Raw genomic sequence first — 14033 nt, forward strand, 5'->3', positions numbered from 1 at the left:
CTGTATTTACACAAAGAGCGTTGCAACACTGAAACTGGAGCAGAAACTAAGTAGTTTCAGTGTTCTGTCATTACATGAGATATTCTTTTTTTCTCCCATGGATGCAATTATGTGAATGGCAGACAGTTCAATGACAAAGTTGGCTCATCATGCATAATCATTTAAGCTATTATAAATGATGGGTCATAATAACACATGTATAAGCTATTTACTAATTGTTTTATACAAAGGGTTTTTGATTAGAAGTTATACATTGTGTTACTCAATTAGTGCATTTTAGTGTATTGCTCAAAATATGTGTTATCACTTGTAGCCTAATATGGCCTACATTAAATATATGTGAATAACATTGTGATCCTCTCTCTTTGTTTAAACATGGGTGTGTTTCTTCTAGCCTATGGCTTTATGCACATCATATGTTTGTGGTGTTGAGATTGCGCTCATATATCTTGTCTTGTCCAAACTCAACATCCAAACTCAATATCCAAACTCAACATCCAAACTCAACATCCAAACTCAACATCCAAACTCAGTTTCTTGCTACAATCACTCCTTTTGGTCATTTAGCCTACCTAGTATCCAGATGGGCCTATGGGCCATTCTGGCTGGGACAAGGAAGGCTTACTTAGTCTCTTTAGATGTTAGGTGACATTTTACCTTTGAACAAAGCATGCTGATATTCTCCTATGCTCTAAATAGGGTAATGTAGTAGTGTTGTTCTCATTGACTTCAATAACACTGAAACATTCAGATACTCACTTTAACCCAAGTAATTTACATACAGTCCTCGTCATGTTGATCTTACATTTACGTTTACATTTACGTCATTTTAGCAGACGCTCTTATCCAGAGCGACTTACAGGAGCAATTAGGGTTAAGTGCCTTGCTTAAGGGCACATCGACAGATTTTTCACCTAGTCGGCTCGGGGATTAGAACCAGCGACCTTTCGGTTACTGGCACAACGCTCTTACCCACTAAGCTACCTGCCGCCTCTTGACAAGGAGCAGGTATAGCCTGGACATAGACCTGTAAAAATGTTCAGTTTAGTATCAGCATACTGCTGATGGAGTGAGTTCAAATCAAATTTTACATGATGTCTTATTGTCTTCTAGGAAAAAATAGGATATATCCATCACCATAATTTATCCATCTGACAAAATGACTTACAAATGTGTCTGTATAACCAGGGAAAAGTTGAAATGGCTGAATTGTGGCCAGAGCCGCTAATATTGTGGCCAGAGCTGGTTTGGTGGCGTGTGGACCTTGGCCTCTGAAAGTAGCTGGTGTTCGAGGAATGCGACTAAGCGCTCCTGAGTAGATTATGAATGTTAATTTTTAATGGGGAAAAGACGGTCATACAGCACCTATTTAAAACTCTGGGGAACACATGCAATGACTGTGAAAGGCAAATTGCAAATAAAACTTCACCTACAGATTAAGGTTATGCCCCTTTGGTGCTCAACCCTTAAATTTGTATTATTATTATTTTTTATAAAACATGATGAACAATATTTCAGTATTGTACATATCATACCCCTGAAGCTGATACTGTAGTAGTCTATGCTTAGGACAACTCTACTGACAATGACATGAAATAATTGAGACAGTGGGGAGAACAAGTATTTGATACACTGCCGATTTTGCAGGTTTTCCTACTTACAAAGCATGTAGAGGTCTGTAATTTTTATCATAGGTACACTTCAACTGTGAGAGACGGAATCTAAAACAAAAATCCAGAAAATCACATTGTATGATTTTTAAGTAATTCATTTGCATTTTATTGCATGACATAAATATTTGATACATCAGAAAAGCATAACTTAATATTTGGTACAGAAACCTTTGTTTGCAATTACAGAGATCATAAGTTTCCTGTAGGTCTTGACCAGGTTTGCACACACTGCAGCAGGGATTTTGGGCCACTCCTCCATACAGACCTTCTCCAGATCCTTCAGGTTTCGGGGCTGTTGCTGGGCAATATGAACTTTCAGCTCCCTCCAAAGATGTTCTATTGGGTTCAGGTCTGGAGACTGGCTAGGCCACTCCAGGACCTTGAGATGCTTCTTACGGAGCCACTCCTTAGTTGCCCTGGCTGTGTGTTTCGGGTCGTTGTCATGCTGGAAGACCCAGCCACGACCCATCTTCAATGCTCTTACTGAGGGAAGGAGGTTGTTGGCCAAGATCTCGCAATACATGGCCCCATCCATCCTCCCCTCAATACGGTGCAGTCGTCCTGTCCCCTTTGCAGAAAAGCATCCCCAAAGAATGATGTTTCCACCTCCATGCTTCACAGTTGGGATGGTGTTCTTGAGGATGTACTCATCCTTCTTCTTCCTCCAAACACGGCGAGTGGAGTTTAGACCAAAAAGCTCTATTTTTGTCTCATTAGACCACATTACCTTCTCCCATTCCTCCTCTGGATCATCCAGATGGTCATTGGCAAACTTCAGATGGGCCTGGACATGCGCTGGCTTGAGCAGGGGGACCTTGCGTGTGCTGCAGGATTTTAATCCATGACGGCGTAGTGTGTTACTAATGGTTTTCTTTGAGACTGTGGTCCCAGCTCTCTTCAGGTTATTGACCAGGTCCTGCCGTGTAGTTCTGGGCTGATCCCTCACCTTCCTCATGATCATTGATGCACCACAAGGTGAGATCTTGCATGGAGCCCCAGACAGAGGGTGATTGACCGTCATCTTGAACTTCTTCAATTTTCTAATAATTGCGCCAACAGTTGTTGCTTTCTCACCAAGCTGCTTGCCTATTGTCCTGTAGCCCATCCCAGCCTTGTGCAGGTCTACAATTTTATCCCTGATGTCCTTACACAGCTCTCTGGTCTTGGCCATTGTGGAGAGGTTGGAGTCTGTTTGATTGAGTGTGTGGACAGGTGTCTTTTATACAGGTAACGAGTTCAAACAGGTGCAGTTAATACAGGTAATGAGTGGAGAACAGGAGGGCTTCTTAAAGAAAAACTAACAGGTCTGTGAGAGCCGGAATTCTTACTGGTTGGTAGGTGATCAAATACTTATGTCATGCAATAAAATGCAAATTAATTACTTAAAAATCATACAATGTGATTTTCTGGATTTGTGTTTTAGATTCTGTCTCTCACAGTTGAAGTGTACCTATGATAAAAATGACAGACCTCTACATGCTTTGTAAGTAGGAAAACCTGCAAAATCGGCAGTGTATCAAATACTTGTTCTCCCCACTGTATGCCTCCTACTGGTCAACCTTAAACAAACTCACATCACAACGCTGGTTAGATACTAAGCTGCTCTCTAGTGGTGCTTTTAAAAGTGTTGTTGTGCCAGGATAAAAAAGATTCTAGATGACTGACTGAATGTACATTGAGCGAAAGCGTCTTACCCCTCATATAGAGCCTTCCGACTCAAAAAGGAGCCATGGTCATCATCATAAGCCCTGTTTATACCTGCCGCTAACATGCGTCCTTTGTCCTGATCTCATCCTGATCTTATCCGTTTACACTTATAAAATCTGATCAAAATAAGTTCATAATGCGTCTTTTAATCGTCTACACTTGTCTAAAAATGTTTGCACAATCAGAATGTGGACAGTATCAGGACAAAGGACGCATAATAATAATAATAATAATATGCCATTTAGCAGACGCTTTTATCCAAAGCGACTTACAGTCATTCGTGCATACATTTTTGTGTATGGGTGGTCCCGGGGATCAAACCCACTACCTTGGCGTTACAAGCGCCGTGCTCTACCAGCTGAGCTACAGAGGACCACATGTTAGACCTAGGTATAAACGGGGCCAGAGTCTCTGTGGAAAGTAGCAATATGTGAATCACTTTGTATTAAAGGGATAGTTCACCCAAATTACAACATTAGTTAGATCAGTGGTTCCCACTGGGGGTACTTGGCCTATCCACAGCAGGTACTTGAGAAGACTCATGAGACCATAGGCCTACTGGTAAAATGCATGAGAGGATCCTTCAGGGGTACCCCGGGCAGAGCAAAATTCAATTGGTGGTACAGTAACCAAAAAAGGTTGGGAACCACTGAAAGTCATCTATGAGCCAGAAGAAACTATTCCACGTTCAAATATTTTTTGGGGCAGCAGCATGTTTGAATTGCATAAAGATAGTTTACCCAAATTACAACATTAGATGATTCATTGCCCTGAAAGCAGTCTATGGGCTAGAAGAGACTTTAATTATATATTATTGGTTTTACTTCGCAACTGCCACTAACTATGAACTTCAGAGCAGCAACATGTATGAATTGCATGGCCAAACCAGCTAGGATGGAGAGAAGTAAGTGGCAGGTGGTTTAAGCTCTCTCACCTGGTTAAAAGTTTAAAGTGTGTACAGATGTAGAATCTTCATTTGACTTATATTGTCACAGTGTCACGATCGTCGTAATGAGTGGACCAAGGCGCAGCGTGATATGCGTACATCTTTTAATGCGTACTTTTCAACAATAACAAAACGATACGTGAAGTCCTGAGGTTAACAAACACAAACCTCTCCGGAACAAGATCCCACAAATGACAAGTGCACAACAGGCTGCCTAAGTATGGTTCCCAATCAGAGACAACAAGACACAGCTGCCTCCGATTGGGAACCACCCCGGGCCAACACAGAAACACACGATCTAGATAAGAACACATAGAAAACAAGACATAGATACTACACATATAAACTAACACCCTGGCTCAACATATAAGAGTCCCCAGAGCCAGGGCGTGACACACAGCAAAATAAGGATTAGAATGTTTACGCCATAAATTCTCAGCAACAAAAGAGTGATCAGATTAAGATCCTACACCTGTAGATTATATCAGTTGGACTGTTTGCTTCCAGGGACCATACTGGATGTGTCATGAGCCTCTCACTCCACCGGGTTACCACCTTAATTTTCTTCCACTCTGCTCACCTCTCTCTCTACTCAGCCTAACTAGCTCCACCTGTCCCTGCTCTGCTCTGCTCTAATTACTCTGCCAGCTGCGCTGCATTACCCACTACCTCTCCCAGTATTTAAGGCCCTGTCTTTCAGCTCTCCGGTGTCAGATCGTCTGCAAAGCTCACACCCGGAACCTGTTTGCTCGCGCTTCTGGCTCACCCTGGTTTTGTGACCCCGGACCTGCCTGATTTTTGGATACTCTTCTGCCCCAGGAGATCCAGACCTGCTTCTGCCATTACGACTCCTGACTACTCTTCATTCCCGGTAACTCTGACCAGCCTTCTGCCTTGCTACTACGTATTTTGGATTTCCCTTGAACTGTACTGCTGCCTTGTTTCATTCCGCCCTGTTGTGTCTGTGTCTCCCCCCCCCAGGACTTCTGGACCACCCACCACCGGCTTCATAGGACGCATCGCTGCCACTGGGGGGGGCACAGACCCAGCACATTGGACGGGATCCCTGTTACCCCTGGAGCCTTCATTCACTCCCTACTTCCCTTTTCCCTTAAGTTTTAATAAACTTTCTGGTGTGACGCAATTGTGGTCCTCTGGTCGTCTGTCTGAACCGTGACAGTACGATCTGACCATTATGGACTCAGCGCACACTTTCCCCGACATGGAAACCGATGAGCATGAGCAGCAGTTCCAGCAGCAGCAACAACAACTCGCCATGATCATTCAACTCCTCACCAACCTTACCCCAGCCAGTCTGCCCACCAGCCCTGCCCCCGAGTTACCTGCCCCGGTCATTGCAGCCGCTGCTCCGGAACCCAAGATTGGAAACCCCGAGCGGTTCAACGGCGATTCAACCCAGGTCCGGCCATTCCTGACTAGCTGCCGACTTCAGTTCTCCTTGCAGCCAAGGACCTTCGCCACGGAGGGGGCTAAAGTTGGGTATGCCATCACTCACCTGACGGGCCGAGCTCGACTCTGGGGAACAGCAGAGTTCGAACGTCAAACCCCCGCATGTGCAACCTTCGACCTGTTTGCTGAGGAGATGCTGAAGGTGTTTGACCTGGATTCACCAACCGCAGAGGCGTCTCGTGAACTGTTCAGTATTCGACAAGGCAGACGTACAGTCGCAGACCATTCCATCGACTTCCGAACCCTGGCTAGACGAAGTTCTTGGAACACACCATCGTTGGTGGACGCGTTCTTCCATAGTTTGGCTGACTATATCAAGGACGAGTTGGTCTCCCATGAACTGCCTTCCACTCTTGATGAAGCCATCGCACTGACTGTCAGGATCGACAGAAGGATACAGACCCGTCGTCGTGAGAGGGGGCGCCAAGGTCCACCTACTACCGGCATTCGGAGAGATCCGACTGGGCTCCTGTCATCTACTGCCACTCACCCAGGTCAGCTTGATCAGTCTGAGCCTATGGAGATTGGGCGAGCCTCTCTCACTCCTGCAGAGCGCCAGCGCCGCTTCACCTCAAACCTCTGCCTCTATTGTGGAGGTGATGGACATCGTGTGGTAACCTGCCCTTTAAAGGGCCGAAGCTCACCGGGCATAGGGGGAGTCCGGTTGAGTTCAATGACCATCCAGTCCTCCGACCGCAAACCCCTGCTGCAAGTTCACCTCCGCCTCTCTGACTCAACTCACACCCTGGCTGCTCTGGTGGATTCTGGCGCCGAAGCCAACATAATGGACATCAAGCTGGCACGCCAACTGGGACTGGAGAACCTCCGTTTGACACCTCCTATTCCTGCCCGGGCACTGGACGGACACTTACTCGGATCGGTCACTCATGTCACGGCCCCGGTCTCGATGGGTCTGTCCGGAAACCATCAAGAAACTATCCAGTTTCACCTGCTCCCCTCTCCAGGCCAACCCCTCATCCTGGGTTACCCATGGCTCCGCCGGCACAACCCTCAGCTCGACTGGGTGACCGGGGTGATCAGGGAGTGGGGAGAGGACTGCCACCGAACCTGCCTGCTTGCTGCCGCACTACCCCCTCGGCCAGTACCTACTAACTCCGCTCCTGACCTCTCCAATGTCCCAGAATGCTACCATGGTCTCAGAGAGGTGTTTAACAAAGCAAGAGCCACATCTCTGCCCCCTCACCGACCGTACGACTGTGCCATCGACCTCCTCCCTGGAACAGCCCCTCCAAAGGGTCGTCTTTATTCGTTGTCTGCTCCTGAAAGAAAGTCCATGGAGGACTACATCAATGGCTCTCTGTCCGCAGGATTAATCCGTTCATCTTCATCTCCTGCTGGTGCTGGCTTCTTCTTTGTGGGGAAGAAGGACGGATCTCTTCGCCCCTGCATCGACTACAGGGGACTCAACGACATCACAGTGAAGAACCGTTACCCTCTGCCTCTGCTCACCTCTGCTTTTGAGTTGCTCCAGGGAGCCACTGTTTTTACCAAGTTGGATCTCAGAAACGCTTACCACCTAGTGCGGATCCGGGAGGGAGATGAATGGAAAACCGCATTCAATACACCAACAGGCCACTACGAGTATCTGGTTATGCCTTTTGGCCTCACCAATGCTCCTGCTGTGTTCCAGGCTCTAGTGAATGATGTACTGCGGGACATGTTAAACAAGTTTGTCTTCGTTTACCTGGATGACATCTTAATCTACTCCAGAAACCTGTCTGAACACACCCGTCATGTCCAGCAAGTCCTTCATCGTCTTCTGGAGAATTCCCTCTACGCCAAGGCAGAGAAATGTGAGTTTCACGTCAAGACAGTGGCCTTCCTGGGGTACATAGTGGCAGAGGGAAGTATCCAAATGGATCCTGCCAAAGTATCAGCAGTCACTTCATGGCCAGTTCCGGAGAACAGAAAGAAGCTGCAACAGTTTCTGGGGTTTGCTAACTTCTATAGAAAGTTTATCCGGAACTACAGTACCGTTGCTGCCCCTCTCACTGCTCTAACCAGCACCAAGCAACCCTTCACCTGGACCCCAGCAGCCGACAAAGCCTTCAGTACCCTCAAGGTGAGGTTCACCTCCGCTCCCATCCTCCAGATGCCTGATGTGGACCGGCAATTCATTGTGGAGGTGGACGCCTCGGATGTGGGAGTTGGTGCTGTGATTTCTCAGTGGGCTGCGGAGGATAGGAAGCTCCATCCCTGTGCCTTTTTCTCACGTCGGTTGTCCCCCTCTGAGTGCAATTACGACATAGGGAACCGTGAGCTGCTGGCTGTGAAGCTTGCCTTGGAGGAGTGGCGTCACTGGCTGGAGGGGTCCACCATTCCATTTCTCGTTTGGACCGATCATAAGAACTTGGAGTACATCCGCACGGCCAAACGGTTGAACTCCAGGCAGTCCCGCTGGGCCCTGTTCTTCACCAGGTTTAATTTCACTCTGTCATACCGGCCTGGATCACGCAACACCAAGCCAGACGCCCTCTCCCGTCAATTCCAGAAGGATGACACCCCCTCCAAGGACCCTGTGTCGATTCTGCCAAGTCCCTGCATCGTTGCAGCTCTGACCTGGGCTGTTGAGGAACAGGTGCTGGAGGCTCTCCGTAACCAGCCAGGTCCCAGCACTTGCCCAGCTGACCGCCTTTTTGTCCCCGAAGACCTGAGGTCCCAGGTCGTTCAGTGGGGACATGACTCCCGCCTAGCTTGTCACCCTGGCTCCACCCGCACTTACAACCTGCTCGCCCAGAGGTTCTGGTGGCCCTCTCTGAGGAAGGATGTACGGGAATTCGTCCAAGCCTGCCCCATCTGCAACCAACACAAGTCGTCCTGCCAGCCCCCAGCCGGATTGCTGCAGCCCCTGCCTGTGCCCAGACGTCCCTGGTCTCACATCGCCCTTGACTTTGTCACGGGGCTGCCCCCTTCAAGTGGCATGACCGTCATTCTCACCATAGTTGACCGTTTCAGCAAGATGGCACACTTCATTCCCCTCCCCAAGCTCCCAACCGCCAAGGAGACCGCCCAGGTGGTCCTGGAACACGTCTTCCGGATCCACGGACTGCCAAAGGATGTAGTTTCTGACCGTGGTCCACAATTCTCCTCTGCTTTTTGGAAGGAGTTCTGTCACCTGCTGGGAGCCACAGTCAGTCTGACTTCCGGATTCCATCCCCAATCCAATGGGCAGTCAGAGCGGGCTAATCAGGAGCTCGAGAAGGCACTGCGATGCATGACTTCACGCAACCCCCACTCCTGGTCGCAGCAATTGACATGGGTGGAGTACGCACACAATTCTCTGACCTGCTCTGCCATCGGTATGTCCCCTTTCCAATGTGTTTATGGATACCAGCCTCCTCTATTTGCCAGCCAGGAAGAGGAGGTTACTTGCCCATCTGCACTTGCTTTTGCCCGTCGATGTCGCCGCACCTGGTCACAAGCCCGAGCCACACTCCTCAGATCCGTTGCCAGCTACACTACCGGGGCCAACCGTCGGAGAATTCCTGCTCCCACCTACCATGTTGGTCAAAGGGTGTGGTTGTCATCGAAGAACCTGCCACTCAGGGTGGAGTCGCAGAAGCTGGCACCTCGGTTCATTGGCCCATTCCCTATCATAAGAGTGATTAGCCCAACTGCTGTCCGGCTCCAACTGCCTAATTCCCTGAGGGTGCACCCCACTTTCCATGTGTCTAAGATTAAGCCCATCCATGAGAGTCCGCTGGTCCCTGCTGCGCCTTGTCCTCCTCCTCCACGGCTCGTCGATGGTGGTCTGGTTTACACCGTCCGCCGCCTGCTTCGGTCCAGACGGAGGGGTAGGGGTCTCCAGTACCTCATTGACTGGGAGGGCTATGGACCTGAGGAAAGGACCTGGGTGCCAGCTAGTCGGATTGTGGATAGGACTCTCATCACCGCTTTCCACCAACGGCATCCTGATCAACCTGCAATCCGTAGGGGCCGCCCCAGAGGGGTCCCTAACCGTCCTGCCCGCTCGGCTTCCTGTCCTGTGCCTGATCCTGTCTCGGGACCTGTCCCATCTCCCGACCACGGCCCTCCGGCTTCCTCCGAGGATGAGGACGTTCACTCGGACCGTTCGGAGGAGTTCTAGCCCTCCTCCGGCTCCCCTCCTCCCGCCCGGCGTGGTGTTGCTCTTGGGACTTCTGGGGCCGTCCCTTGGGGGGGGGGTTCTGTCATGAGCCTCTCACTCCACCGGGTTACCACCTTAATTTTCTTCCACTCTGCTCACCTCTCTCTCTACTCAGCCTAACTAGCTCCACCTGTCCCTGCTCTGCTCTGCTCTAATTACTCTGCCAGCTGCGCTGCATTACCCACTACCTCTCCCAGTATTTAAGGCCCTGTCTTTCAGCTCTCCGGTGTCAGATCGTCTGCAAAGCTCACACCCGGAACCTGTTTGCTCGCGCTTCTGGCTCACCCTGGTTTTGTGACCCCGGACCTGCCTGATTTTTGGATACTCTTCTGCCCCAGGAGATCCAGACCTGCTTCTGCCATTACGACTCCTGACTACTCTTCATTCCCGGTAACTCTGACCAGCCTTCTGCCTTGCTACTACGTATTTTGGATTTCCCTTGAACTGTACTGCTGCCTTGTTTCATTCCGCCCTGTTGTGTCTGTGTCTCCCCCCCCCAGGACTTCTGGACCACCCACCACCGGCTTCATAGGACGCATCGCTGCCACTGGGGGGGGCACAGACCCAGCACATTGGACGGGATCCCTGTTACCCCTGGAGCCTTCATTCACTCCCTACTTCCCTTTTCCCTTAAGTTTTAATAAACTTTCTGGTGTGACGCAATTGTGGTCCTCTGGTCGTCTGTCTGAACCGTGACAGGATGTGGGTTCCTGGTGCTTCAAATGCCATAGCAGGTTCATTTAATGTGAAGAAAGTTCATTTACTGTGTGCTATGTTAGGCCTACAAATGTGTAGGCTAGTATTGACTCTCACAATACACTATGTTCAACAAAACAGAAGATGGGGCTCCACTTTATGCAGACTTGAAGAAGCTTCATAAGAGCATTCATAAAGTATTTTAAGCTCTACTTACAGTGAGGGAAAAAAGTATTTGATCCCCTGCTGATTTTGTAAGTTTGCCCACTGACAAAGAAATGATCAGTCTATAATTTTAATGGTAGGTTTATTTGAACGAGAGACAGAATAACAACAAAAAAATCCAGAAAAACGCATGTCAAAAATGTTATACATTTATGTGCATTTTATTGAGGGAAATAAGTATTTGACCCCCTCTCAATCAGAAAGATTTCTGGCTCCCAGGTGTCTTTTATACAGGTAATGAGCTGAGATTATGTCACGCCCTGACTCAGGGGACGCTTATATGTTGAGTCAGGGTGTGTATATTTCTTGTTGTGCTTTTTCTATGTGGCTTGTCTAGTATGTTTAGTTCTATGTTGGCCGGTGTGGTTCCCAATCAGAGGCAGCTGTCGCTCGTTGTCTCTGATTGGTGACCATACTTAGGCAGCCTATTGGCACTGTCTAGTTGTGGGATCTTGTTCCTGGTAAGGTTAGTTGTGTATTCTACCTTAGGACTTCACGTTTCGTTTCCGTTGTTGTTTTGTCGTGTGTTTGTTAAGTTCAATAAACATGTACGCATATCACGCTGCGCCTTGGTCTGACCCGTCATTCAACAAACGTGACAGAAGATCCCACCAAACGAGGACCAAGCAGCGTGCCCAGGCGGAGCGAATAGCCATGTCACAGGTGGGCAAATTGTGGTCATGGGAAGAGATATTTGCGGGGAGAGGACCATGGGCTAAGGTAGATGCCCAGGCAGGAGAGGTGCAACGGCAACACGGAGGAGGCCGGTCGAGGAGGAAGCCCGAGAAGCAGCCCCAAGAACATTTTTTTTGGGGGCACACGGGGTGGTTGGCGGAGGCTAGTGTCAGAGCAGAGCCAACTCCCCGTACTCACGCGAGGAAGCGTGTGACTGGGCAGGCTCCGTGTAATGCGGAGCTACGTACTGTGTCGCCAGTGCGTCGGCACAGTCCTGTACGTCCTGTGCTTGCACCACGCACGTGCCGTGCGAAGATGGGCATCCAGCCAGAACGGGATGTGCCGGCTCAACGCTCCTGGTCTCCAGTACGCCTCCTCGGTCCCCCATATCCTGCGCCAGTTCTACGTACTGTATCGCCAGTGCGCGTGCACAGCCCAGTGCGTCCTGTGCTGATGCCTCACACAGACTGTGCGGAAGTAGGCATTCAGCCAGGACGGGTTGTGCCAGCTCTCCGCTCCAGACCTCCAGTCCACCTCCACAGTCCGGCCCGGCCTGTTCCTGCTCCTCGCACCAAGCCAGTGGTGCGCGTCGCCAGCCCGGCCCGGCCTATTCCTGCTCCTCGCACCAAGCCAGTGGTGCGCGTCGCCAGCCCGGCCCGGCCTGTTACTGCTCCTCGCACCAAGCCAGTGGTGCGCGTCGCCAGCCCGGTCCGGCCTGTTCCTGCTCCTCGCACCAAGCTAGTGGTGCGCGTCGCCAGTCCGGCCCGGCCCGTTCCTGTCCCTCGCACCAAGTCAGTGGTGCGTGTTCCTAGTCCGGTCCGGCCCGTGCCTGCTCCTCGCACCAGACCAGTGGTGCGTTTGTCCAGTCCGGCATGGCCCGTGCCCGTTCCAACGGTGCCTGGTCCAGCTCCGGTCAGCTGCTCCACTCCGGAGCCAGAGCAGTCCGCTACACCGGTGCCTGATCCAGCTCCGGTCAGCTGCGCCACTCCGGAGCCAGAGCAGTCCGCTCCACCGGGGTCCAGTCCACCTCCGGTCAGCGGCTCCACTCCGGAGCCAGAGTAGTCCGCTCCACCGGTGCCTGATCCAGCTTCGGTCAGCGGCTCCATTCCGGAGCCAGAGCAGTCCGCTCCACCGGTGCCCAGTCCAGCTCCGGTCAGCGGCTCCAGTCCAGACCATGACGTCAGCCCCTCTCCAGGTTCGGGGTCTCCCACACCAGGGTCCAGACAGGGCCTGGCGTATCGTGGGAGGAAGGAGAGGGGAAGCAGCGCGCCGAGGTCCAGACCAGACCAGGGTCGCAACAGGGAGGCGGAGAGTGAGAGGTCATCACGCCCCGAGCCGGATCCGCCTCCGAGGCGGAATGCCCACCCGGCCCCTACCCTGTTATGTTTATGTTGTGCGGTCGGAGTTCGCACCTTTGGGGGGGGGGGGGGGGGGTACTGTCACGCCCTGACTCAGGGGACGCTTATTTGTTGAGTCAGGGTGTGTATATTTCTTGTTGTGCTTTTTCTATGTGGCTTGTCTAGTATGTTTAGTTCTATGTTGGCCGGTGTGGTTCCCAATCAGAGGCAGCTGTCGCTCGTTGTCTCTGATTGGTGACCATACTTAGGCAGCCTATTGGCACTGTCTAGTTGTGGGATCTTGTTCCTGGTAAGGTTAGTTGTGTATTCTACCTTAGGACTTCACGTTTCGTTTCCGTTGTTGTTTTGTCGTGTGTTTGTTAAGTTCAATAAACATGTACGCATATCACGCTGCGCCTTGGTCTGACCCGTCATTCAACGAACGTGACAGATTAGGAGCACACTCTTAAAGGGTGCTCCTAATCTCAGTTTGTTACCTGTATAAAAAACACCTGTCCACAGAAGCAATCAATCAATCAGATTCCAAACTCTCCACCATGGCCAAGACCAAAGAGCTCTCCAAGGATGTCAGGGACAAGATTGTAGACCTACACAAGGCTGGAATGGGCTACAAGACCATCGCCAAGCAGCTTGGTGAGAAGGTGACAACAGTTGGTGCGATTATTCGCAAATGGAAGAAACACAAAACTCAACTCGCCGTGTTTGGAGGAGGAGGAATGCTGCCTATGACCCCAAGAACACCATCCCCACCGTCAAACATGGAGGTGGAAACATTATGCTTTAGGGGTGTTTTTCTGCTAAGGGGACAGGACAACTTCACCGCATCAAAGGGACGATGGACGGGGCCATGCACCATCAAATCTTGGGTGAGAACCTCCTTCCCTCAGCCAGGGCATTGAAAATGGGTCGTGGATGGGTATTCCCACATGACAATGACCCAAAACAAACAGCCAAGGCAACAAAGGAGTGGCTCAAGAAGAAGCACATTAAGGTCCTGGAGTGGCCTAGCCAGTCTCCAGACCTTAATCCCATAGAAAATCTGTGGAGGGAGCTGAAGGTTCGAGTTGCCAAACGTCAGCCTCGAAACCTTAATGACTTGGAGAAGATCTGCAAAGAGGAGTGGGACAAAATCCCTC

This window comes from Coregonus lavaretus (genome assembly GCF_964263955.1).
Source record: "Coregonus lavaretus genome assembly, chromosome: 13".
Taxonomy (NCBI): Eukaryota; Metazoa; Chordata; class Actinopteri; order Salmoniformes; family Salmonidae; genus Coregonus; species Coregonus lavaretus.